Below are 27443 nucleotides of genomic sequence, written 5' to 3' on the forward strand. Positions count from 1 at the left end.
CACAGTGAAAAGCTGAATCCAAATTACAGATTGTGTGGAACACCCACACCCTGTCACTCAGAGAAAATCTTGCATTCTCAACACCCAGTATCCTATTTAATTAATAATATTGTCACAAGAATGCCCCCAGCTCTATACACCATCATATTCATTTAAAATCCATTGTAGGAAGTGTTATAGAATTTAGATTGATTATTTAATACTTCACTGGATCTTTGGAGAAATAGCAGTCAGGACAATGGCACTTTTAAAATGGAGCAAGACAGACAAAGGCAGCGAGCACACGGTCGGTCAGGGAGAGAGGAAAAGAAACCCACACTGCTCACTGACACTGCAGTGAATCGAGGCAAACATGAGAACTGCAGATGCTGAAGATCAGAGTCAAGATTAGAGTGGTGCTGGAAAAGCACAGCATGTCAGGCAGCATCCGAGGAGCAGGAATATCGATGCTTTAGGCAAAATCCCTTCATCAGGAATGAGGCAGGGAGCCTCCGGGGTGGAGAGATAAATGGGAGCAACTCGATTTTCCTGCTCCTCACAGGCTGCCCGACCTGCTGTGCTTTTCCAGCACCACACTAATCTGCGCAGTTCCTGCCTTTGCTGTTTGAATTCATGTATCACGAGAATTCGGAGTATGTCCAGGAAAAATTCACAAACAGTGAAATGCACAACTGACCATGGAAGGACCTGTTTGTGAGAAGTCCCAGCACAGAAACAAAGAAGTGAATAGTTTTAAGTGTAGCCTTGCTGTAAATCTACAACAGTGAGTAGAGTGGGTTCTTTCTTGATTACATGTTTTTATTGGGATCTAGCTCTTGATTAAATTTTAAAAATGTAAGCCGTAATAATGAAGTTAGCTTTGAGCAGTGTTTTGTAGAGAAATGAGATAGTGCTATTTTCTTGGTCTGGAGATTGGAAGGCACAAAAACGGCCTTAAGTAGAGCAACATGCTCATTTGTCAGCTGTGGAAGTTTTGAGAGAGTTTACAGGTTATTGAGGATTCTGCCTGCAATAAATCTCATTGTTTGCAAATCCTGTCAGATCAAATGGATCAGATGGAGCAACAGTTCAAGGCAATGAGGAATTTGCAAGAACAAGGGGCCTTGATTGATGGCAATTCTCGGAAGGGACCAAAGCTGCAGACAGAGGCAGATCGATTGGTTAACTCCAAGAAATGTAAGAGAGGTAGGCAGTTTGTGCAAGAGGCTTCTGTGGCTATCCCCATTTCAAACAAGTATGCTGTTTTGGAAAATGTAGGGCATGATGGATTCTCAGGGGAAGGTAGCACGAACAGGCAAGTTTCTGGTATCAAGACAGGCTCTACCGTAATGAGGGGTACCAAGGGATCGGTTGTGTTAGAGGGCTGTCTAGTCAAAGGCACAGATAGATGTTTTTACGGCCAGCAGCAAAAATTCTGAATAGTGTGTTGCCTCCCTGGTGCCAAGATCAAGGATATCTTAGAGAGGGTGCAGAGTATTCTCAAAGGGGAGAGGTACCAGCAGGAGGTCATTGTGGGAAATTGGAACTAACGAAATAGGAAGGGAAAAGAATGAGATTCTGAAGGGAGAATATAGAGACTTCGGCAGGATTTTAAATAAGAAGGCCTTCAAGGGTAGAAGGATTTGGATTACTCCCGGTGCTTCGAGCTGGTAACCGTAGGAATAGGCAGATAGAGCAGATGGGTGCGTAGCTGAACAGCTGGTGTATGGGAGAAGGATTCACATTTTTGGATTATTGGAAACTCTTCTGGGGTACAAGTGACCTGTACAAGGGGGATGGATTGCATCTGAATTAGAATGGGACTAATATACTGGCAGGGAGATTTGCTCGAGCTGCCCAGGAGGATTTAAACTAGTCGGGTGGCAGGAGGAGGGGAGGTACTGAGGAAAGAGATCAATCTGAGACTGTTACAGTTGAGAAAATTAGCGAGTCAAGAAATCAGAGCAGACAGGATCAAAGCAGAAAACAAAGTAGGACGAATAAGTTCCACAGACTCATTTCACTGCAAGAGGCCTAAAAGGGAAGGCAGGTGAACTCGGGTCATGTATTGGAGCACGGGATTGTGATATTACAGCAATGACAGAGACGTGGCTCAGGGATGGACAGGACTGGCCGTTGAATGTTCCAGGATACAAATGCTACAGGAAGGATAGAAAGGGAGGCAAGGGAGGAGGGGCAGGGGCATTTTTGATCAGGGATGGCATTACTGCTGTACTGAGGGAGGGCATTCCAAAAATATATCCAGGGAAGTTATTTTGGTGGAACTGAGAAATAAGAAAGGGATGACCACCTTATTGGTGTTGCATTATAGTCCCCCTAATAATGAGAGGGAAATTGAGAAACAAATTTGTGAGGAGATTTCAACAGCAACAAGAGCCTCTCCTACCCCGCCGCTCCCAACCCACCACCCCCCCGCCCACCACCCCCCCCGTCCATCCCCCCACCCCCATCTATGTTCCCATAGGAATCTGCTGCGGCGATGGAGAGACTTGCCTTGAAATTTGGGATTGCAATTGAGGAGATCCGTGGGGAGATTCGTGCCCAGATCCAACCGATCGTGTCCATGCTGCAGAAGCATGAGTAGGAGATCCACGGCCTTGGGGAGAGGCTGGAGGAATTGGTGGGTCGAACTCAGCCCTCAGAAGCTGCAATGGACTCCTCATCCAGTCGGATCGAGGTGCTGGAGCGAGATGTTCAGGCCTCGCAAGACCATATCGATGACCTCGAAAATCAAGGTCGTAGCATAAATCTCCGAACTGTTGGGCTCCCTGAAAGTGAGGAAGGTGAGCGGACAGTCAGCTTCTTTGAAAGCCGGCTGCCAAAGTTTTTGGGCCTTCACATCGAGTCCAGCAGGCTGCAGAGTGAAAGGTCTTATCGGGTTAGAGTGCACAGGTCAGGGCCGGTGCAGGGCCCCTGCCCGTTCTAGTACACTTCCACTCAAATAAGGAGAAGCAAAAAGTGATAGAAGCTTCTAGATTACTGGAAAATGATCCGCAGGCACTTCTGTAGAAGGGGTCAAAAATCATGTTTATCCAGGATTTCTCAGCAGCTTTAATTTGAAAGAGGAAGTCCTTCGATGAAGTTCAGAAGAGGCTGAGGAACCTGAGTATCTAGTACTCCATGAGATACCCTGCAGTGCTTCACTTCAGCCACGAGGACTCAGTTTATACATTTGACTTAGAGGATAAAGCTGAAAGCCTTGTAGACAATTTAAAATAGATGGACTGGCCTGAAGAGTACGGTTAAGATTTGGTCTCTTTGCATTCTTTCCCCATGTTTTCCCTTCCTTTTTAAATTCCTTTCTTTCTCCCTAATAAGTTCTTTTCTGGAAAGGAAAAACATTCTTGGAATAAGTTGTTCCTTTTCTTTTAAGAGCTGGATTTTCTGATGCGATCGTTTGTGGTCTCACCCTCTTTTTTGTTTGTTCTGTTTCGCTTTTAGTCACAAGTAGAGGTGACATGAAGCCCGGGATGGGTGGAGTGTTCGTCCTGACTTTAGCTTTTTTCTGGTCATTTCAGGAGCATTTCCTAGTTTCTGTTTGGCTTAAGGCAGGGGCACAGTCCGGGTTTGAAGGAGTTGTGAAGAAGGGGATGGGGAGGGTGAGGGCTCCTATGATCAGGGAGAAGTGTCTTCCATTCAAGGTTTTGTAGTTGGTTTTCTTTGACGTTTTTTGGTTGTAAGAGATGTTTGTACTTCTGATAGAGTAGTTTTAGTGTATATAATTATTTGACTCTTTGAGTCCTTACTTGCTTGTGCACAATGCTTTTTAAGCAAGGTTCTCCCTCCCAGGGGTTCAAGGGTCTCTGAAAGGGGATATGGCTCAGTGTCTTATTAAGTGGTGTACCTGGAACATCACGAGAGATCATTCATCTGTTAAAAGGTAAAAAGTCCTTTCTAGCCTTAAGAAGGAAAGGGTTAATATCGCTTTGTTGCAGGAAACCCACTTTGATGATGGGGGACACCTGAAATTCCAACAGCGGGGTTATGACCAGGTATTCTTTGCATCCTTTCCTAATAAAAGTAGGGGAGTGTCGGTACTTATCCAGAAAAATCTTCCATTCTCATTATTAGAGCAGGTGAAAGATGAGCAGGGATGGTTTGTGATAGCTAAAGCCCTGATACATGGGGAGGAATATGGCATTTGAAATGCCTACTGTCCTCCGGCACATCCCCTCATATTTTTGATGAGTGATTTCTCTAAGCTGAGTCCTATTGGAATACGGCACATTATTATAGCGGGGGATTTGAATTGTCTTTTGGATGCGAAATTGGACAGGATGCTTTGTGGGCCCCCAAATATTTCTTCGCAGGCCAAGCAAGGAGTTGGGGCTGGTGGATATGTGGAGATGTCTTCACCCTCCTGCCAGGGACAGCATCTTTTTTTTAAACCCCCATAAATGTCACATGAGGATTGATCTTTTTCTGGCTCCCTCGGTTCTTCTGGATTTGATTATGGGTTGTACAGTTGGGAACATAGCTATCTCAGATCATGCGGTGGAACACTTGGAGGTGAAGGCCAAGAGTGAGGGGCTAGGTTTGCAGAACAAGCATTTGGACTATTTTCTCACGAAGGATTCCAAATTTGTGGAATACTTTTAGAAGGAGTTTCAGGAATTCCTGACTATCAACTCAGGCGGGGCCTTCGGTGACTAAGCTACAGCGGATCACGGCCCTCTCAGGGGTAATCTTGCAACAGGCCTCTCTCCTTAAGCCCGATACAGAGAGGTTGTTGCTACGTTCCACAAGCACCCTTTCGGTTAGTGCCCTCTATCACCTGCTGGGTGGCAGGGCCTGCCAGGATATTAACTGGTTATGTGAGGTGTGGGAGCAAGAGCTGGGAGTGGAGATCTCCTCTGAAACGTGGGAGAAAATGTGGGAGAATGCTCGCAATAACAGGACATACGCTATTCAGTTAAAAGGTCTGTACAGTGTTCATCTGGCACCAAAGCGTCTGCTGCAGTTTAATAAAGGAGTATCTTCAGTGTGCCCCAAATGTAAAATAAGTGTAGGTACTCTTACCCATTGCTTCTGGACATGCCACAGGCTCCATGTTTATTGGAGTGCTGTGGTGGGAGAGATCGGGAGGGTGATGTCAAAGTTGACTGATATCTCTCCTCTTAGGTCTACTGAATTTACCACCTTTAGATGGGCATGTGAAGGAACTGTTTAATATTCTTGCATACTGTGCACGGAAGAATACTCTGATGAACTGGGTGTCGGAGAAACTGCCGGATTTGCTGGGATGGCAGAAATTAATTATGGAGCACATGCTCTTGGACTTTTTTACAAACATGGTGCACCACACAACAGACCATTTTTAGGAAACATGACAGCCCTGCTTGAGTTATTTGGATGTCGATTTGTCAGTTATCTTAACCAAAGCACTTGTTTAACCAGGATGGGTCGGTTTGTCAAGCCTTGGACCCCGGAGGGGTTTCTCCTGAGTTAATACGGATATATGTTTACAATGCTCCCGTGGTTTTATTTGGGAGCTTCACGCAGAGCATAACTGTTCTGTATTCTGTGTTTGTTGTTGGGTTTTTTGGCTTTGCTTCCTTTTTTGTCATTGTAGCTATTTACTTATTTATTGGTGATGCTTTGTGCAGTGTTAGGGTTTGTTTTGGATTGTAGGGTAGGTTAGTAGTTAGTAGATAGTAGGTGAATTGTAATTTGTGTTTATTTTTCTTTTATTGTACTGATGTTTGTTATTGATTGTATTTTTCAATAATTTTATATGTTCATAAAGTTAAATATATTGTTAATAAATATATTTACAAAAAAATAAGAAAAGGAAGTAAGCATATGCCAGGTCTAGACATGAAAGATTCAGACAACATTTAGAAGAGTATAAAGGCAGTAGGAGTTCACTTAAGAGGAAAATCAGAAGAGCGAAATGGATACATGAGATAGTTTGACAAATAGGGTTAAAGAGAATCCAAAGGACTTTTGCAAAGACATTGAGGACTAAAGGGTAACTCGGAGTCGAATATTGCTCGTCAAAGATCAGCAAGGCAGCCTTTGAGCCGCAGGAGATGGGGGAGATATTAAACAAATACTTTGCCTCGGTATTTACTGTGAAGAACCGTGGAGGATATACAATGTGGGGAAATAGATGGTGACTTCTTGAAAAATGTCCATCTTAAAGAGGAGGAAATGCTGAATGTCTTGAAATACAAAAAGGTGGATAAAGCCCCACGACCTGATCAGGTGTCCACTCGAACTCTCTGGGAAGCTAGGGAAGTGATTGCTGGGCCCCTTGCTGAGATATTTGTACCATAACTAGTCACAGGTGATGTGCCAGAAGAGTGGAGGTCGGCTGATTTGGTGCCATTATTTCAGATCTCAATGGGATCTTGATCAGATGGTCCAATGGGCTGAGGAGTGGCAGATTGAGTCTAATTTATAATAATAATATAATTTATAATTATAATATAATATAATAAAAATAATAATTAAAAAATAATCTAATAATACGAGGTAAAACCATTTTGGAAACGGAAATCTTCGCAGTCCTCCGGAATGTTGCTGAACAATGACACCGTGGAGTGCAGATTCATAGCTCCTTGAAAGCAGAGTGGCAGGTCAATAAGATAGTGAAGAAGGCGTTTGGTATCTTTCCCTTGTTGGTCTGAGCATTGAGTTTGGAGTTAGGAGGTAATGTTGTGGATGTACAGGACATTGGTGAGGCCACTTTGGGAATATTGTGTGCAATTCTGGTCTGCTTCCTCTCAGAAGGATGTAGTGAACATTGAAACAGTTCCAAAAAGATTGACAAGGATGTGGCCAGGATTGGAGGATATGTGCCAAATGGAAAAGCTGTATACGCTGGGGCGAGTTTCTCTGGAGCATCAGAGGCTGAGGACTGACCTTAAAGAGGTTCATAACTTCATGAACAGCTTGGATAGCGTAAATGGACAAGGTCTTTTCCATGTGGTGGGGCAGTCTAGAACTAGAGGGCTTATATTTAGGGTGAGATGGGAAAGATATAAAAGGGACCTAAGGGGCAACTTTTTCACGCAGAGAGTGATGCGTCTATGGAAGGAGCTGCCAGTCGAAGTGGTGGATGCTGGGACAACTGCATTATTTAAAAGGCATCTGGATGCATACATGAATAGGAAGGGTTAAAAGGGATATGAGCCAAATGCCTACAAATGGGACTCGATTCAGTTGGGATATCTGGTCGACATGGACGCGTTGAATCCAAGGGTCTCTTTCCGTGCTGTACATCTCTATGACTCTCTGAATCTACGACTCTGGGCACAGGTGAAGTGCCAGATGACTGGAGGATAATTAATGGGGTTCCTTTGTTCAAGAAAGGCAGCAGACATCGGAAAGGACATTAGGGTCCAGTCGGCTGACATCAATGTTCGGGAAAATATTTTTAAAAAATTCTCAGGGACACGATTAATCAATATTTGGAAAGGCAGCGATAAATCAAGGAATAACAGGCATGGGTTTATTGTAGAGTGATCCTGTCTGACTAATTTAATTGAGTATTTGGAAAAGGTCATTAAATATATGGATGAGAGGAGGATGCAGTGACCATTCCTCTTTGCTCTGCACATTAATGACATGGATGTCAAAGGACAAGGAATAATTAGTGTTATGGAGCTGACCAAACCCCCTCAAAATATACAGCCCATATACAATATATACAATATATAGATATAAATATATATCTATCAACTTCAACAGCCAACTCCAAACCCCAAAGATAGACAAAGCAAAATCCCCGGGTATATCTGAGCCAGACGTGCACTCATTCATGGTTCTTTTGGCTAATTTAAGGAAAAATACTCTTGGAACTCAAAACTGTTTACTTGTTGCGACTGAAGCAGGTAGTCCATCATCAGTGGTAACACCTCCTTATCCTTATGAGAGAAATAGCACAGAGCAAATCTCTCTTAAAGGCACAGTACCTTCACATTAGTAAGTGTGCAATTAGCATGAAATTTGGAATTGCTGATGATAGTGAGGAGTGTGGGTCACTGGTCAGCATAGACAGGCTTGACCGAAGGATCTGTTTCCATGCTGTATATCTGTATGACTCTATGATTCTAACATTTATCTGATAGTAAATTGGTAGAGCAATGGCTGATGGCATTTAACCTGGATAAGTGCAAGCGAATACATTTTGGGAGTTCTAACAGGGGAAGGATATACACAATCATTTGTGTCTAAATTAATCTCACTATACTTCTTTTAAAAGATTCCCACTTTCCAAATGTAGACGTAACTGCAAGTAACTGCTTCGAGTTAATAATTGCCAGATCGAATTGACGACTGCGACTGAAATAGGCCTTCCCCCAATTTAGACAAAACTTCTGCATGACACTGACCACTTTCCATAATGACATTGACACCTCCAGAGTTATGGTCAGTCTGCATAAAATGCTTGCCCACTGCTGCATTAACCATTGTCCCAGATACATTCCCTTAGATTATGTCTAGCATTGCCCTTCTTGACGAGGACAAATTACATGACCTAATGAGGATCAAAACGATTTTGATGTACAAGTCCCTAAATCGCTGAAAGTGCCAGCAGAAGCAGACAGGATTGGGAAGAAGACATATGGGATGTTGCCTTCATAAGATGAAGCATTAAATATAGAAGCAAGGAAGTCATCGACCAACTTTAGAAAACATGAGGTTTGGCCACAGATGGAATACTACCTGCAGTTCTGGTTTCCTATTGGTCATTTGAGTTGCCATGTCTTTTTGCTCAAAAGCTGCTTTCTTCCGGCCGCATCATTAGAGACATCAGAGGAGTGAGCAGGACATTTGATAATTGCCAATTGAGAGGGAAGTTGAATCGGACTGAGGGGATTAGCAGCACAGGCAGCATTGAGGATAGGGGCTCATTGTTAAAGTACAGATTAGAGACAGCCCAGGGAATCCCTTGTAAATTCAATCTGTAAGCCTCTCTTGTTTCGTCCCTGAAATCATACTCTTTGGTAGTCTGGAATAAAAAAACCTCTTACAGTTTAGTCTAATATTAATCATCCCCTTTATTTACCAAGAGCATCACTGTTACAATATAACAGTGGAGGAGAATAAATCACGAAAGAAGTTATTTGCTACAAAGTTTCATTTCGAGATCGGAATTAAACACTGTTAGTAATTTCACAAACGAGCAGGCGTGAATGTTATCACTTGATGTCCTGGTGATACAGATTCACTGATGTTCAGGCAAATATTCTCAATTGTCTTACCCTCCTTGCCTCTCTATTTCCCAGTGTGCAGCAAATGGCTTCTATAATTCAACATTACATTGTCGTCTAAATGTTTAAGGATAAGATTTAATGCTCTGTACTTTTTCACTCCCATATCCATAAGACCATGGAACATAAGAGCAGGAAATCGGCCATTCAGCCCATCAAGTAAACTCTGCCATTCTATCCTGCCTGATAACTGTCCCCAACCCATTCTCCACTTTCTCCCCGTTACACTTGGTCGGTACATACGCAGTGGTCAGTTTCTTTAAATGGTCATTTTTAGATGGTAAACTTCGCACATTTGATGCATTTAAATAAAATATTCGAAAATATTTTAAATAGTAAAATAAATCTTCCAGTTTGTCCATCCAGCCAGTTCCAGATAAATGTGCAGTAATATACGTACATTGTTACATCCCAACCAGAGGTAAAATAAAAAGGTAAAAGACTAAGATTAGCTTTGAAGAAAACCTTTATTTAGAATTCCTCTCTGATGCTCTTCAGCATTCCTGTAATTCAGGAGATCCACCTCGTCCAAGTCAGGTCATGCATTCCAAGGGAATTGCTTTTTCACTCCTACATTGCAGCCACCATTTAAATATTGGGTTTCCATGATCAGTGTCCAGGTCAGTACCAGGAGCTTCTTTTCAAACATTCATTGGTGAGGGGAAAGCTCCTGATGTGTTGTCCTAAGTTCCCATTTCTGTGTCATCACAGATTGAACAAAATCTGTTTGAATATTTCTCTTTTAAAGCAGTCAGCTGTAACATCCTTTAATTCACTGGGTCTGATTCACTTGCATTATTCTCAGGTATAATAGCACAGGGGTTTGTTACATTCTGGAATTTATAATCCTGAGGATTGTCCCCAAATTCAAAAGAGGTGAATTCAAAAGGTTCTGGGGATCATGCAAGTGTCACAATGGATTCACTTTTTTAAAACATTCATTCTGGGAATAAGGGCTTCTCTGGCTAAGTCAGCCTTTATAATCCATCCATAATTAACGGCAGTTAGCTTCCTTATTGAACTGCTGCAGTTCATTTTTGGAGGTCCAACCACTGTGCTGCAAGACAGAGAGTCTCAGAGCCAGTGAAATGGATGGTGAGCTTGGAGAGGAACCTGAGGAAAAGGAACCTGATATTCTGAGTGAACTTGATCTTTTGTGTCTTACTCTGGATCACTCTAAAATTTCAACAAGCAACCTTGGATCAAAATTGCTTCACAATAACAGCTACAGTATTTGCTCAGTGTTGATCTGGATTTTGGAATTGGCCTCAACAAAGACACCCAATCCACCCAACACTCTTCACAAATACCGGACATTTGTGTCTAAATGGGGAAAGCTGTTCCACAGAGTAATCAAGGTGGATCCTGACAGAATCAAACTCACAAGGCATATCCATCGCCTGGCGTTTGAGAAACTCATCATAAATAAGATCTGAGGAGGGGCCATAGTGAGGAAGGAATGACCCTGCAGGACCATAAGCTCAAACATGATGAAGAGTCAAAAAGTGTGGTGCTGGAAAAGCACAGCATCCAAGGAGCAGGGGAGTCGATGTTTCGGACATAAGCCCTTCATCAGGAATGTGGGGCGGGCCTTAAAGGAGCTGAGAGATAATTGAGAGGAAGGGTGGGGCTGGGAGGATGGTAGCTAGGAAGGCGACAGGTTGATGAAGGTGAAGGGCGATGGTGGTGGGTCAGGCTGAAGGTGGAGCAGACGAGCAAAAAGGAAGATGGAAAGATACGATGATTCAAGAGGGCACTGCTAAGTCGGAGGGTTGGGATTGGGATAAGGTTCCGAGGGGAGATTTGGAAACTAATGAGGTTCGATGTTGATGTCATGTGGTTGGTGGATCTGATGGCAGATGATGAAGCCTTCTTCCTCCAGTTAGAGTCATAGAGTCATAGAGATGTACAGCATGGAAACAGATCCTTTGGTCCAAGCAGTCCATGCTGACCATATCTGGTCGGCATGGACTGCTTGGACCGAAGGGTCTGTTTCCACCTGCTCGAACCCGGCGCATATCCCTCCAAAACCTTCCTATTCATATAGTCATCCAAATGCCTTTTAAATGTTGCAATTGTAGCAGCCTCCAACTCTTCCTCTGGCAGCCCATTCCATACACGTACCACCCTCTCTGTGAAACATTTGCCCCATAGTTCTCTTTTCGATCAATCACCTCTCACCTCAAACTTATGCCCTCTAGTTCTGGTCTCCCACACGCAGGGAAAAGACTTTGCCTATTTACCCTATCCATGCCTCTCATTATTTTGTAAACCTCTATAAGGTCACACCACAGCCTCTGACACTCCAGGGAAAACAGTCCCTGCCTGTTCAACCTCACCCGAAAGCTCAAGTCCTTCAACCCTTACAACTACATCTTTGTCAATGCTTTCTGTACTCTTTCAAGATTCAGAACATGTTTCTGATAGGAAGGAGACCAGAATTAGAAGCAATATTTCAACAGTGGCCTAACCAATGCCCTGTACAGACAGAACATGACCTCCTAACTCCTATATTCAATACTCTGACCAGTAGAGAATACACACACCAAATGCCTTCTTCACTATCCTATCTACCTGTGACTCCTCTTTCAAGGAGCAATGAACTTGCACTCCCAGGTCTCTTTGTACAGCAGCACACCCAGGCACCTTACCATTAAATGTATAAGTCCTGCTAAGATTTGCTTTCACAAAATGCAGCACCTCACATTTATCTGAATTAAACTCCATCTGCCACTTCTCAGCCCATTGGCCCATCTTATCAAGACCCTGTTGTAATCTGAGGTAACCCTCTTCGTTTCCACTACACCTCCAATTTTGGTGTCATCTGCAAACTTACTAACTGCAACTCTGATGCTCGCATTTGAAATATTTGTGTAAATGACAAAAAGTAGAGTTCAACCCAGCACCGATCCTTGTGGCACTACATTAACCAAACTCCAGTCTTCTGGATACTCACCTGTGACTATCGATGGTACAAATATCTCAGCAAGAGGCCCTGCAATCACTGCTCTAGATTTCCACAGAGTTCTAGGTTACACCTGAACAAGTCCTGTTGATTTATCCACCTTTATGCATTTCAAGACATCCAGCACTTCCTCCTCTGTAATATGGACATTTTTTAAGATGTCGTCATCTATTTTCCTACAGTCTATATCTTCCATATCCTTTTCCACAATAAATACATCTGCACCAATCCTTGTGGCACTCCAATTGTCACAGGCCTCCAGTCTGAAAAACAATCGTCCACAACCTGCTTCTCTCTTCTACCTTTGAGCCAGTTCTGTATCCAAATAGCTAGTTCTCCCTGTATTGCGTGAGTTCTAACCTTGCTAATCAGTCTCGCATGTGGAACCTTATCAAATGCCTTACTGATGTCCATATATATCACATCTACTGCTCTGTCCTCATAAACCCTGATTATTACTTCTTCAAAAAACTCAATCAAGTTTGTAAGACATGATTTCCAATGCACAAAGCCAACTTGACTATCTCGAATCTGTCCTTTACTTTCCAAATACATGTACATCCTTTCACTCAGGATTCCCTCCAACAACTTGCCCATCATCGACATCAGGCTCACTGGTCCATAGTTGCCTGTCTTGTCCTTGCCACCCTTCTTATAAAGTGGCACCACATTAGCCAACCTCCAGTCTTGTGGCACCTCACCTGTGACTATCGATGTTACAAATATCTCAGCAAGAGGCCCTGCAATCACTTCTCTAGATTTCCACAGAGTTCTAGGGTACACCTGATCAAGTCCTGTTGATTTATCTACCTTCATGCATTTCAACACATCCAGCACTTTTTCCTCTGTAATATGGACAATTTTAAGATGTCATCATGTATTTTCCTACAGTCTATATCTTCCATATCCTTTTCCACAATAAATCCATCTGCAAAACACTCACTTAGTATCTCCCTGTTCTTGGGTGACTGTGAATTGGCGGTGAAGGAGGCAAGTCCTTGATGGAGTAGGGGGGGATTTGAAGTATTTGAAGTGGTCGGCCACAGGGTGGTGCATGTGTCTGAGATGTTCTCTCAAATGATCTTTGAGTTGTCGTCCTGTCTCCCCGGTGAAGGTGCTGGGAGTGGGTAGTGTTGGCAGGGGATGTGGGCCTAATGAGAGTCACAGAGGGTATGATCTCTGCAGAATGTTTAAAGGGATGGGAGGGAAAGATATCATTGGTTCTGGGGTCTGAATGAAGGTGATGGAAATGGGCGAAGATGATGACTTCTATCTGAAGATTGGGAGGGTGGAAGGTGAGCTCCATGGGGGAGCGGGCTTGGGGGGGTGGGGGTTCTATTGTTTTGAAGTTGACAGCATGCACTTTAACTTGAAGAGAGTGAAAGCTATTTAACATCTGTCATGTCACCATGTGTGCTGGAAAATATAACGACGTGTCATTTGACTGTTACCTGGATAGCTGAGTTCTTTTGCAGCAAAATGGATTTAATCAATCAGAGTAAATTATGCCTCAACATACGAAAAGCCAATCAAATTTAAATTATTCTGTTGTGACACCATCTAACCAATGAGATGGTCCGATGTTTAGTGTGTAAAACGTTGGCATTTGGGATAGTGATTCAGAGAAATAGCACCTTCTGTCACTGACAGACTGCTACTTTAAACAACCTCTAAATGGTAGCTTACTTTTCATATGAAAACTCTGTGCAGCAGAAGATGGAAGATGACCCAGGGAGATCTACAATCAGAAGAGGATTGGCACCGCTCTCTGGTTTTGAAACTTGATTTGTTATAAATTTAATAGGGCCTTTGTTGGGTCAGGATATTTTTTATAGATGGGGAGGTAGATCACAAACATTTAACAAGAAGGAGGCTTTGGGTTGTAAGTAGGTGTTGTTAAATGTTCATTTTAGAGTTATTGTTTCTTGACATAGTGGAATTTCAGTCATTCACAGTCACTCACATTTTAACAGATTCCAAGGCAAGGTCAGCTTTTCTGTGTGTTTGGTTTCATGAGCAGAAGGGTTTGTGCCATGTCGAAAGATTATCCTTATTGCAGTTGGAGGAGTGGGGTTCAAGAATGGAGGGGCCAGAGTGGAGGAAATGCCCTGGAGGACTTTGTTGACCACATCAGAGGTGAAGTTGTGGCACTTGAGGTAGGAGGCCATCTGGGATGTTCTGGAGTGGAATTTCTCATCCTCGGAGCAGATGCAGTGCAGGCAAAGGAATTGGGAGAAAAGTGTCGAGTTTTTACAGGAATGGGGTTGGGAGGAAGTACAGTCCAGTCCACGGAGTCCGTGCATTTGAAGCTGACGACAAACTTAGTCGGTCACTGAAAATGGAGATGGAGATGTTTAGGATGGGGAGAGAGGTGTCTGAGATGCTTCCTGTCAGGATGGAAGGTTTCCAACCTCTTCGTCATTAATGTAGGAAAGGAAAAGGTGGGGAATGGTGTTGGTGTAAGTACAGGAGATGGACTATTCCATGTACCTGATGAACAGGCAGGTATAGCTGGAGCCCATGAGAATGCTGATGGTCACCACTTTGGTCTGAAGGAATTGGGAGGATTCGAAGTAGAAATTTAAGGTGAGGAGCACTTCAGGCAATTGAATGAGTGTGTTGGTGGATTGGTCCTGGTTGGGTTGGTTGGAGAGGAAGAAACGTAGGGCTTGGATGATATCCTCATGGCGGATCGATGTGTACAGGGCCTGGACATCCATGGTGAAGATGAGGCATTGGAGGCCAGGGAACCAAAAGTCATGGAAGAGGTGTAGTCCATGGGAGGTGTTCCAAATGTATCGCGACAGCAGCAGGGTAGTCAGTGTGTCGGTGGGAGAGGAAGTAATGCAGGTTTTGAAGACCTTCATCATGGACGATGGATTTGTACAGGGACTGGATGCCCATGATGAAGATGAGGCATTGGGCCTGGGAAACTGAAAATCATGGAGGAGGTGGAGGGCATTGGTGGTTCTCCAAATGTAATGTGAGAGTGGAAGGGTATTGGTTGGGTTGACGTGACAGGCAAAAAACGGAGGTCTTGGTCGCTTTCATCATAGGGGAGGGATGTGGACAGGGACCAGATGGATGTCCATGGTGTAGGTGGGGCAGTGGGGGTCAGGGAACCGTAAGTCATAGAGGAGGTGGAGTGTGTGGGTGGTGTTCCAAACGAATTGTGACAGTGGAAGGGTAGTGGGTGAGTCGTTGGGAGAGGAAGTGATGTATGGGGTTGGAGGCCGTCAACAATGTCGTTGGATGAATACAGTTACTGGACGTTCGTGATGAAGATGAGGAATTGGGTGCTGGGGATCTGAAAAACATGGAGGAGGTGGAGGGCATGGTTGATGGGAGAGGATGAAATGGAGGGCTTGGAGACCATTGTAACGGTGGATGGATGTGTAGAGGGACTGGATGCCCTGTGTCGGTGAAAGTTTCAGAGAAAATCACCAGGACACATGCTCTAAACAACCCCATCACCGTGTGGCCGACCACTTCAATGCCCCCTCCCACTCAGCCAAGGACATGGACCTACTACACTGCCAAATCCTAGCCACCCGATACCTGGAAGAAGAAAATCTCATCATCCACCGTGGGACCCTGCAACCGCATCGAATCAATGTCGACTTCATCAGTTTCCTCATTTCCCCTAACCGCACCTTAACCCATCATCCAAGAGTCCAACCCGGCAACCCAGGTGAACACATCCCTATCTAACCACCCTCTTTCCCGCCCATCCACTGTCACCCTCCGCTCTGACCTCCTACCAAGACCCCCCACCTTCATCCCCATCGCGTTCCTAGCTACCTTCCCCCCTACCCTCACCCCACCCCTCTGATTTATCTCTCAGCCCCCTTGCTTCCCCCCAACCAACATTCCTGATGAAGAGCTTATGTTGACTTCATGCCCCTTGGATGCTGCCTGACCGGCTGTGCTTTTCCAGCACTAAAGGTTTTGACTCTGATCTCCATCACCTGCAGTCCTCACTTTCTCCAACACGGTGTGGGAGGACGTCGGGAATATGTTTGATTCAGTCCCAGATTTAACAGTGGCTCTTTAACTCAGGGACAGTGTCAGGATCTTGTTGACATGTTGCCACTTAATCAGAGAGGCTGAGCAGGCCAACATGATGGATCTTTTAAAGGAAGGGTTTCTCCTGAGGTTCACAGGAGGTCATTGTTGGCACCTGCAGCATCTGGATGGGATTTGATGCTGTCGGGTGTTTAGAATGAGTGAACTGTACACTGAACCCTGAGGATTCAGCAAGTACAGCAACTGGGAACAGGGAAGGCAGCCCGGTCAGTTTTTTGACCCTGTGCTGAACTCCTGCTGTGTGAACTAAAGGATTATAATGACAGGTTAATCACAAAGAGTGTGAGGAAGAAGCCAAACTAACAAACCAGTCAGGGAAAATTGCAAATGGCCGCACACATTGACAGCAAGGAATGTCATCGCTTCTGACAATAACAAAACTCAATTCTCAGCTTTCAGTTTCTGCAGGGAACCAATTGGCTCCCTCCCCACGGACTGACACCTTGAGCACCACTGCCAAACCAAGATTGACATTTCCTTGCTCCTCACAAAGGTAACTCTTGGTCAGTGATAATTGCATTGAATTGGCCCCAAAATTATTACTTTGTAAATATAAGCCTCATCAGAATTTGGAAAGTCGTTCGTCTGGACACACAATAATGAGGGATTTTACAGTGGACACTGAATACAGATAACAGAATAAATTCTGGCAGTGATGACAATGACTACCTCCATTACTTTAGTTTTCCAAACCCAACTGATATCTGAAGGAAGCATTGAGGAAAACCTAAAGGAAACCTCCGACAATCTGACCAACAAGTTTCAACACATCAAATATTTCTCCAAACATCTCTTGAAAGTTGGAATGCTCCTTGCTGAAGTATTCCATGTCCTTAGTCATTTACAAAGTTCTGCAGAAGAGTGCTTGTTAATCATCAACTAAAACCTAAATTAATTGATGTACAGCTGACCCTGAGAAATGGATGGAGCACACACATGACATGGGACCTTCAATTACACTACTCGATCATGGATTGATTTTTACTTTGCTTGAGATTTCATTTCCTTCTTAGATTCTCTTGCATTTGTTGTTTTCTTTCTAACGAAAAGCCTCGATGTTGTGATGAAGCTTCATTTTGTCTTGTTTCTCCTGGCGACAACTTTATACCTGTGGCAGAATAAGAAATTCAGACACTGCTAATACTGAATTGCAATAAGTACAAATGGCATTGCACAGTTCAGTTTCTGGTAAATGGAGGGGTTTCACAATGCCAAAGGGAGATGATCAGATTTTCTCTTGTTGAAAAACTCATTGCCTGGCACCGGTTGCAAGAATTTTACTTGCCACTTGTTAGCCCAAACACGCATATTGTCCAGGTCTTGCTGCACTTGGACATGGACTGCACTTCAGTATCTGAGGAGTCACAAATGGGGCTAAACATTTTCTTCAAACATCATATTCAAGGGAGCAATCAAAGACCAAGCAGCTGAAGATTGTTGGGTTCATGATATTTATTCAATTCTCATGATTTCTTCGATCTTAGAAGTAAAACTCATAGCAAACAGGGTTTTCCAAAATAAGAGTCACAGAGCTCCAAATGTTTCAGACAAACCTTTGAAACAGCAAAGTTCTAGGTGTCAACTTGCTAGCAGCATCTCTGTTCTCTCTGTTCTCTGTCTGCATTCAGTCCTAAAGAATCCAAGAAAATGAATGTCAGTGCAATTCTCATCCTGTGAATGAAACTGTGCAGCTACAAGTCCCCACCTTGCAATCCTGCTGGGATACCTAATCTTACAGGGATACTCATTGTGAGAGTGAAGCTTCCTTGCTGTTGTTATGGTTTCCCTCAGTCAGTTTAAGGACATCTTAATGGGACGTTTGGGCTAACACTGCTGGGTTCATTTAAGTCACAATGACAGAATGGCTACGGTTTAAACCCAGGTTTCCAATTTGTGATGGGAACGTTGACATTTTCCAAGCCCCAAACCTTGCTCCTGAATGTTTTGAACATTCCAATCACTTCTAGATTTTGAGTGAGTAGGGAGCCAATGATGGGGAGTAAACATCTTGATGGAACTTGGGAATTCGAATCTTAATTTCCACCTTTAGAACAAATAGTGTCCATACAACAGCACAGCCAGCAATGATGCTATCTGGTTGAATCCAATGACTGAAGAGGAAAAGGGCACGACTTTTAAGGCCAAAGCAGATGGCTGGTTGGTTGCAGGGCAAGAGCTTCGTATCTGAGAGTCGGGTTGTCCTACCATCAAGTAAGTAGATTCTATAAAATTGTAAATGTTACAACAACAGTATAAATTAGACCACTCAATTCATCATCAATGTTACTGGGAGCACGATATTGATAATATTGCTTGATTTGACATGCAGAACATATAAGACAAAATAACCATATAGAGACATACCGTTCATTGAGGGCAGCCTTCTGTCTCATATATTTCTCGTGATGATGTTGCCATTGGGCACAGTTCCTTCATGATGGCCACTCAGGGAATCAAAGGTAGGACCTGAGAGAGAGATGACTAACTATCAGAAATCAGGTTCAGGAACCCAACTACCTGTGAAGAACAATATGGAAGGTTTACACATGTCAATAAATACAACAATTTCACCTCTCAACAACTCCATTTTCAGTGAAGATGTGTGTCTAAGTTTGTAAGGCAGAAGTGGGTACTGCAGATGCTGGAGGTCAGAGACAAGATTAGAGTAGTGCGGGAAAAGAACAGCTGCTCAGGCAGCCTCCGAGAGCAGGAAAATAAATGTTTTGGGCAAGAGCCCTTCATCAGGAATGGGGCTGGGAGCCTCGGGGATGGAGAGATAAATGGATGGGTTTGGGGCTGGGGAGAATGATAGCTGCGAGTGCAGTTGGTAGATGGAGGTGGCGGTAAAGGTGATAGGTCGGAGAGGAGGGTGGAGTGGATCGTGGGAAGGAAGATTGTGAGGTGAGACACGTCATGAGGAGGGGGCTGAGCTGGAAGGTTGGAACTAGTGTAAGGTGGCTGTGGGGTGGGGGTGAGGGAAAGGAGGAACCTGGTAAAATCCATCCGGATGCCATGGGGATGATGGGTCCTGAGGCAGAAGATAAGGCGTTCTTCTTCCAGGCATCAGATCGTGAAGAAGTGGGGATGGAGGAGGCCCAGGACCTGCATGTCTTTAGCAGAGAGGGAGGGGGAGTTGTCATGTTTGGCCACGGGATGGTGTGGTTTGATAGGTGCAGGTGTTCCCGAAATGTTCTCTGAGGAGCGTTGTGAGAAGGGGTCCGGTCTCTTCAATGTAGAGTATACCACATCGGAAGCAACAGATACAATAAATGATATGATTGGAAGTCCAGGTGCAATTTGATGGATGTGGAAGGCTCCTTTGGTGCCTTGGATGGAGGTGGGGGATGCTGGAGGTATGGATGCCTGGAGAAAGAACGTCTCATCTGTATGTACAAAAGACATGATGAGCACACTTCTGATATGTGTAAATCTCTTTGTTGCAATGCAGTGAAATTGAGTCATCATGACTTTGTCAACTTTAGGTTACATTTGACTCATCTAAAAAAATGTTAACTGATAGACTTCAATGAGGCGGCAGGCACATGAATTGAAACAGGCCATGACAAACCGTTCACTGTCGATCTTCGCTGAATCTGTTTGTTGACGATGACATTATTCTTCAACCTCTCTTCAAAGAGCCTCTTCAGATCGTCCAATGAATCACATTCACACCTAGAAAGATGACTCAGTAAGAAATCATGATGGTTTAGCTCAGCTTCCATCATTTTAACTGATCGTAAAGCCAAGTGCCTCCAGTTTATCAGTTGACACATCTATTGTGATGTTTGATATCACCGTGATATACATTAAGGTGGGGTCACATGCATTGTGATGGCACTGTCTGCACCCTCAGTTAAATGACTCACATGGTGATGGTATTGCATCTGGCAACACTTGAGCTTTCATCATCATCGAACAACAGAATTTTCGTAAAAAAATATAATTGCAAAAAAAAGTGGTCAAATGCTCGGAAATTGGATGGAATATGGAACATAAAAAACAATGAAATAAAAGGAAAATGAATGAACGTTTGCACACAATAGAGAACTGACTAAAAGCAAAAGACATAAAAAGTGTAGCTACTAAAACAAAATGCATGAACAGTCCAATAGGAAATGAGTCAGGGAGTTAATAGTGTAAAATAAGGAGCTGATGGATTCTCAGGGGAATGTAGCACAAACAGCCAAGTTTCAGATATCAAGACAGGCTCTACCGACATGAGGGATACCAAGCGATCAGTTGTGTTAGGGGACTGTCTTATCAAAGACGTTTCTGCGCACAACAGCGCAAAATCTGAATGGTGCGCTGCCTCCCTGGTGTCGACACCAAGGATGTCTCAGAGAGGGTGCAGAATGTTCTCAAAGGGGAGAGGGACCAGCAGGGGGTCATTGTACACATTGTAACTAATGACATAGGACGGGAAAATGATGAGATTCTGGAAAGAGAATATAGAGAGTTGGGCAGGAATTTAAAAAGGAGGTCCTCAAGAGTAGAAGAATCTGGATTCCTCCCGGTGCTTTGAGCTAGTGAGGTTCGGAAGAGAAAAGAATCGAGCAGATCTAACAATTGAAGTTCTAAATTGCAGGGAGACTAATTTTGATGGTGTGAGGCAAAACTTTCAAAAGCTAATTGAGAGAAAATATTCGGAGGTGAAAGGAGAAGTGGAAAATGGGAAGCTTTCAAAAATGAGATAAAGAGAATCCAGAGACAGTATATTTCTGTTAGGGTGAAAGGACAGGCTTTTAGCTGCAGGGACTGCTGGATGACGAGAATAATTAAGAGTATGATTATGAAAAAAAAGGGGACTCGGCAATATGGCGGTGATTCAATATGGACAGCTCTGCCTAACAGCCAAGGCATACTGGTGTCTTTTGCCAAAACATGGCCAACTTATGTGGTGGTATTATTATTTTAAAACCTGACAGAACACATAGTTGTTCATATTTGGGAGTGGGAAGGATGCCAAAGGGGAAAGGATTGAGTAAACAGCAGCAGGGAGGACACTCCCCTGCAGCACCAGGCATACCAGAGACAGCAGCAACAGCAGACTCTCCTGACACCCCCCTTACCCTCCCCCACCAGGGATGTGACAGACTCACAGGAATCTGCTGCAGCGATGGAGAGACTGGCCTTGAATGTTGGGGCTGCAATTGAGGAGATCCGTCGGGAGATTCGTGCCCAGATCCAATCGATCGTGTCCATGCTGCAGAAGCATGAGCAGGAGATCCAGGGTCTTGGGGAGCGGCTGGAGGTATTGGAGGGTTGAACTCAGGCCACAGAAGCTGCAATGGACTCCTCATCCAGTTGGATCCAGGTGCTGGAGAGAGACGTGCGGGCCTTACGAGACCGTATCGAAGATTTCGAAAATCAAGTTTGGATAATACATCTCCGAATGGTCGTGCTCTCTGAAGGTGGGGAAGGTGAGCAGCCAGTCAGCTTCTTTGAAAGCTGGCTGCCAAAGTACTATGGCCTTCACATCGAGTCCAGCAGGCTGCAGATTGAAAGGGCTTATTGGGTTAGAGTGCACAGGTCAGGGCCGGTGCAGTGCCCCTGCCCGTTCTCGTACATTTCCACTCAAATAAGGAGAAGCAAAAAGTGATAGAATTCTATATTACTGGGAAATGATCCGCAGGCACTGCTGTATAAGGAGTCAAAAGTCATGCTTTTCCAGGAATTCTCAGCAGCTTTATTTGGAAAGAGTAAGTCCTTCGATGAAGTTCAGAAGAGGCTGAGGAACCTGAGTATCCAGTACTCCATGAGATACCCTGCAGTGCTTCACTTCAGCCACGAGGACTCAGTTTATACAATTGACTCAGAGGATAAAGTTAAGAACTTTGTGGACACCTTAAAATAGACCGACTGACCTGAAGAGTACGGTTAATGTTTGTTCTCATTTCCTTCTCTCCCCGTGATTTCCCTTCCTTTTTTAATTCATTTCTTTCTCCCTAATAATTTCCGTTCTGTAAAGGGGGAGAAGTACTTGGAATAAGTTGATCCTTTTATGAAATAACTGGATTTTCTGATGGGATATTTTGTGGTCTCCCCTTTTGTTTTGTTTGTTCTGTTTCTCTTTAAGTCACAGGTAGCGGTGACATGAAGCCAGGGGTGGGTGGAGTGCTCATTGTCAATTTGTCGATTTTCAGTTGATTTCAGGATCATCTCCCTGTTTTTTGTTTGACCTCAGTCTGGGGCACCGTCCAGGTTTGAAGGAGCTGTGAAGGAGGGGGTGGGTTGGTTGAGTGCCCCCAATGGGCAAGGGGAAGAGTCTTCCATTCAAGGTTTGTAAGGAGGGTTCTACCTCCGAGGGGTTCAACGCTCTCTGAAAGGGGATTTGGCTCATATCTTATTAAATGGTGCACCTGGAACATCAAGGGAAGTCATTCACCTTTTCAAAGGAAAAATGTGCTTTCCAGCCTTAAGAGGGAAAGGGTTGACATCACTTTGTTGCAGGAAATTCATCTTGAAGATGAGGAATAGCTAAAAGTTCAATAGGGGTGGTTATTCTTTTCATCCGTTATTCCTAAAAGTAAGGGAGTGTCTGTACTTATCCAGAAAAATCTTCTGTTCACATTATTAGAGCAGGTGAAATATGAGCAGGGACGGTTTGTGATACCTAAAGCTCTGTCGTCCGATGCATCCCCTCAAATTTTTGTTTTGTGCTTTCTCTAAGCTGAGTGTTTTTGGAACACGGAACATTATTATAGGGGGGGATTTGAATTGTCTTTTGAATCCAACAGTGGATCGGATGCCTTGTAGACCACCAACTATGAGTTTGCAGGCCAAGCAGGTGGCTGACTTATGAGAGGAGCTGGGGCTGATGGTTATTTGAAGATATCTTCAGCCTACTGGCTGGAACATTGCCCCTTTTTTAAGCCCACATGAATGCCACATGAGAATTGATCCTTTTCTGGCTCCCGCGGCCCTTCTGGATTTGATTATGGGTTGTACAATTGGGAACATAGCTATCTCAGATCATGCGGTGGAACACTTGGAGGTGAAGGCCAAGAGTTAGGGGCTAGATTTATGACACTGGTGTTTTGTTTCATTTGTCCTTAAGCATTCCAAATTTGTGGAATACTTCTTGAAGGAGTTTCAGAAATTCCTGACTATCAACTCAGGCATGGCTAGTAGTACATCTATGCTATGGGAGACCATTAAGGCCTTTGTTAGGGGATTAGCTATTTCCTACTCGGTTAGCCGGAAACAACAGAAGGAGGAACAGCAGCGTCTACTTGAGACGTGATTGTAAGCCGCCGAGGCGCCACATTTATCGGGGCCTTCGCTACAGCGGATCACGGCCTTCCATGCTGCCTTGAACTCAATACTGCCATAAAACGCAAACAACCTGCTTTCGCTAGTCAAACGCTTTCTGAATATCGGGATCAGCCAGGGATGTATTTAGCACACCTGACGAGGAAAAAGCGTGCTCCCCAATCTGTTACTACAATCCGAGACTTTGCCAGGGTCCTTACATACGATGTTAAAAAGATTAATGAGGCTTTTGGTCTGAATTGTTTCGGTCAGAACGTTACGAAGGCAGGAAAGCTAAAATGGAAGCCTTTTTTAAAAACCTGGAACTCTCAGGGGTAACCTTGGAACAGGCCTCTCTCCTTAATTCCCCCTTGACAGTTCAGGAAATACAGGGGGCAACTAACCAACTTCAGGGTGGGAAAGCGCCTGGCCCTGATGGTCTCCCGGGTGAGTTTTATAAGGGGTTTATAGGCATTCTGTCAGGGTCAATGTTGGAGGTGTACAATCACTCCTATATGCATGAATGCCGACCAACATCTTTGAGAGAAGCGAATATTTCCTTAATTTTTAAGAAGGGGAAGGCACCTAAGGATTGTACCTCATATAGACCCATCGCTCTATTAAATTCAGATTTCAAGATTCTGTCCAAGATCCTGGAATTGAGATTGGAAAATGTGTTGCCCATATTGTTAAAGAGAATCAGACAGGCTTTATAAGGGGCCATCGGTCCTCTTAATAATATTAGAAGCTGGCTGGATATGGTCCAAGTTTGTCAGCAACGATCGATTCAGGGTTCGGTGATTTCCTTCGGTGCGGAGACAGCATTTGACCGGGTGGAATGGCCGTATCTTAGAACAGTTTGGGTTGGATGGGGTCCTTGCTCGGTGGGTGAGGTTTTATATCGCCACCCTCTGGCGGTGGTCATCACCAACGGGGTGAAGTCTGTGAATTTTAGGATTGGTAGGGTTCGTCGGCAAGGCTGTCCCCTCTCACCGTTGTTGTTCACGTTGGTGATAGAGCCGCTGGCAGAGGCCATTTGTCAGAACGTCCACATACCCGCTCCCAAAATGGGATCGAGGGCACACAAAATTACTTTGTATGTGAGTGATGTCCTTCTGTTTTTGTCACCCTCGATGATCTCCGTACCCCATTTGATACAATGTATCAATTCATTTGGGGCTATTTCAGGATGTTAGACTAACTTTGCTCAATCAGAGGCTTTCCCTTTGGGAAACCTTAAGGATGTGCCAGAAGATGAAGGTGTCCCTAAGTTCCCTTTTAAGTTGTGACGGGCAGGGTTCCGATATCTCGGCATTTTTATTACCCCCAAGTTTGATCTGTTATTCTGGAATAACTTGGATCACTTGCTCAACAATATTAGGTAAGCTCTCCCGAGATTGGTGGCTCTTCCAATTTCATGGCTGGTTGAATATCTCTCATTAAAATGAATGTTCTTCCTCATCTGATCTATTCCATGTGGATGTTCTCAATAGTATTTCCCAGGTCCATGCTGCAGAAGCTTATGGGATGGTTTGGTTTCTTTATCTGGCATCGTTGGCGACTCCTCATTAAACTTACTAAATTGGAGTTGCCTCAAGGAGGGGGAGGAGATGATTTCCCAGACATCAGGAGGTATCAATTCAGTTCCTTGTTGTCATTGTTCTGCGATTGAGTATGTTACGGTCCGAACTCAGAGCGAGGGTTGCTTATCCAAGACTTTGCCACTTTTGCCTATAATTGGCATGCCAGGGTTCCGACCAGGGATGATGGACTCAGGGTTCAATGTATGGGCAGTGAAAGGAGTTTCTAGTTTGAGAGACTTGTTTCAGGCGAAGGTTATAATGTCTTTTGCGCAACTGAGCAGCAAATACGGGTTGGCCAGTCGAGATCTTTTCCTTTTTTCTCAGTTATGGATTGCATCCAGAAGAAGACTACCCTTCTCAATGAGCCCTATAAGCCCGATACAGAGAGGTTGTTGCTACGTTCCAAAAGCACCCTTTCGGTTAGAGCCCTCCATCGCCTGCTGGGTGGCAGGGCCTGCCAGGATATTAACTGGTTATGTGAGTTGTGGGAGCAAGAGCTGGGAGTGGAGATCTCCTCTGAAGCATGGGAGAAAATGTGGGAGAATGCTCGCAGGATCTCAATCTGGAATAGGACATACGCTACGCAGTTAAAAGTTCTGCACAGGGTTCATCTGGCACCAGAGCGTCTGGCGCACTTGAATAAAGGAGTATCTTCAGTGTGCCCCAAATGTAAAATAAGTGTAGGTACTCTTACCCATTGCTTCTGGACATGCCACAGGCTCCATGTTTATTGGAGTGCTGTGGTGGGAGAGATCGGGAGGGTGATGTCAAAGTTGACTGATATCTCTCCTCTTAGATCGACTGAATTTACCACCTTTAGATGGGCATGTGAAGTAACTGTTTAATATTCTTGCATACTGTGCACGGAAGAATATTCTGATGAACTGGGTGTCTGAGAACCTGCCGGGTTTGCTGGGGTGGCAGAAATTAATTATGGAGCACATTCTCTTGGACTTTTTTACAAACATGGTGCACCACACAACAGACCATTTTTAGGAAACATGACAGCCCTGCTTGAGTTATTTGGATGTCGATTTGTCAGTTATCTTAACCAAAGCACTTGTTTAACCAGGATGGGTCGGTTTGTCAAGCCTTGGACCCCGGAGGGGTTTCTCCTGAGTTAATACGGATATATGTTTACAATGCTCCCGTGGTTTTATTTGGGAGCTTCACGCAGAGCATAACTGTTCTGTATTCTGTGTTTATTTTTGGGTTTTTTGCTTTGCTTCCTTTTTTGTCATTGTAGCTATTTACTTATTTATTGCCGTTGCTTTGTGCAGTGTTAGGGTTTGTTTTGGATTGTAGGGTAGGTCAGTAGTTAGTAGATAGTAGTTGTATTGTAATTTGTGTTTATCTTTCTTTTTATTATAGTGATGTTTGTTATTGATTGTATTTTTCAATAATTTTATATGTTTGCAAAGTTAAAAATATTGCTCATAAATATATTTACAAAAAAATAAGAAAAGGAAGTAAGCATATGCCAGGTCTAGACATGCCAGATTGAGAGAATCTTTAGAAGAGTATAAAGGCTGTAGATTAGATTACGTACAGTATGGAAACTGGCCCTATGGCCCAACAAGTTCACACTGACCATCCGAAGAACAACCCACCCAGACCAATTCCCTTTCACCTAACACTGTGGACAATTCAGCACGGCCAATTCACCTAACCTGCACATCTTTGGACTGTGGAAGGAAACCGGAGCACCCGGAGGAAACCCAAGCAGACACGTGGAGAATGTGCAAACTCCACACAGACAGTTGCCCGAGGCAGGAATTGAACCTGGATCTCTGGCGCTGTGAGGTAGCAGTGCTAACTACTGTGCCACCGTGCCGCAGTAGGAGTATACTTAAGAGGAAAATCAGAAGAGCGAAAAGGATGCATGAGATATTTTGGCAAATAGGATTAAAGAGAATCCAAAGTGCTTTTACAAATCCATTGGGGACAAAAGAGTAACTAGGAGTTGAATATTGCTTGTCAAAGATCAGCAAGGCAGCCTTTGAGCCGCAAGAGATGGGGGAGATAGTAAACATATACTTTGCATCGGTATTTACTGTGAAGAACCATGGAGGATATACAATGTGGGGAAATAGATGGTGACTGCTTGAAAAATGTCATCTAAAAAAAGAGGAGGAAGTGCTGGATGTCTTGACGTGCATAAAGGTGTATAAAGCCCCAGGAGCTGATCAGGTGTCCCCTCGAACTCTCTGGGAAGCGAGGGAAGTGAATGCTGGGCCCCTGCTGAGATATTTGTTTCATTGTTAGTCACAGGTGATGTGCCAGAAGAGTGGAGATTGGCTGATTTGGTGCCATTATTTCAGAAAGGTGGTAAGGACA

The sequence above is a fragment of the Hemiscyllium ocellatum genome, chromosome 1, assembly GCF_020745735.1.
Source record: "Hemiscyllium ocellatum isolate sHemOce1 chromosome 1, sHemOce1.pat.X.cur, whole genome shotgun sequence".
NCBI lineage: Eukaryota > Metazoa > Chordata > Chondrichthyes > Orectolobiformes > Hemiscylliidae > Hemiscyllium > Hemiscyllium ocellatum.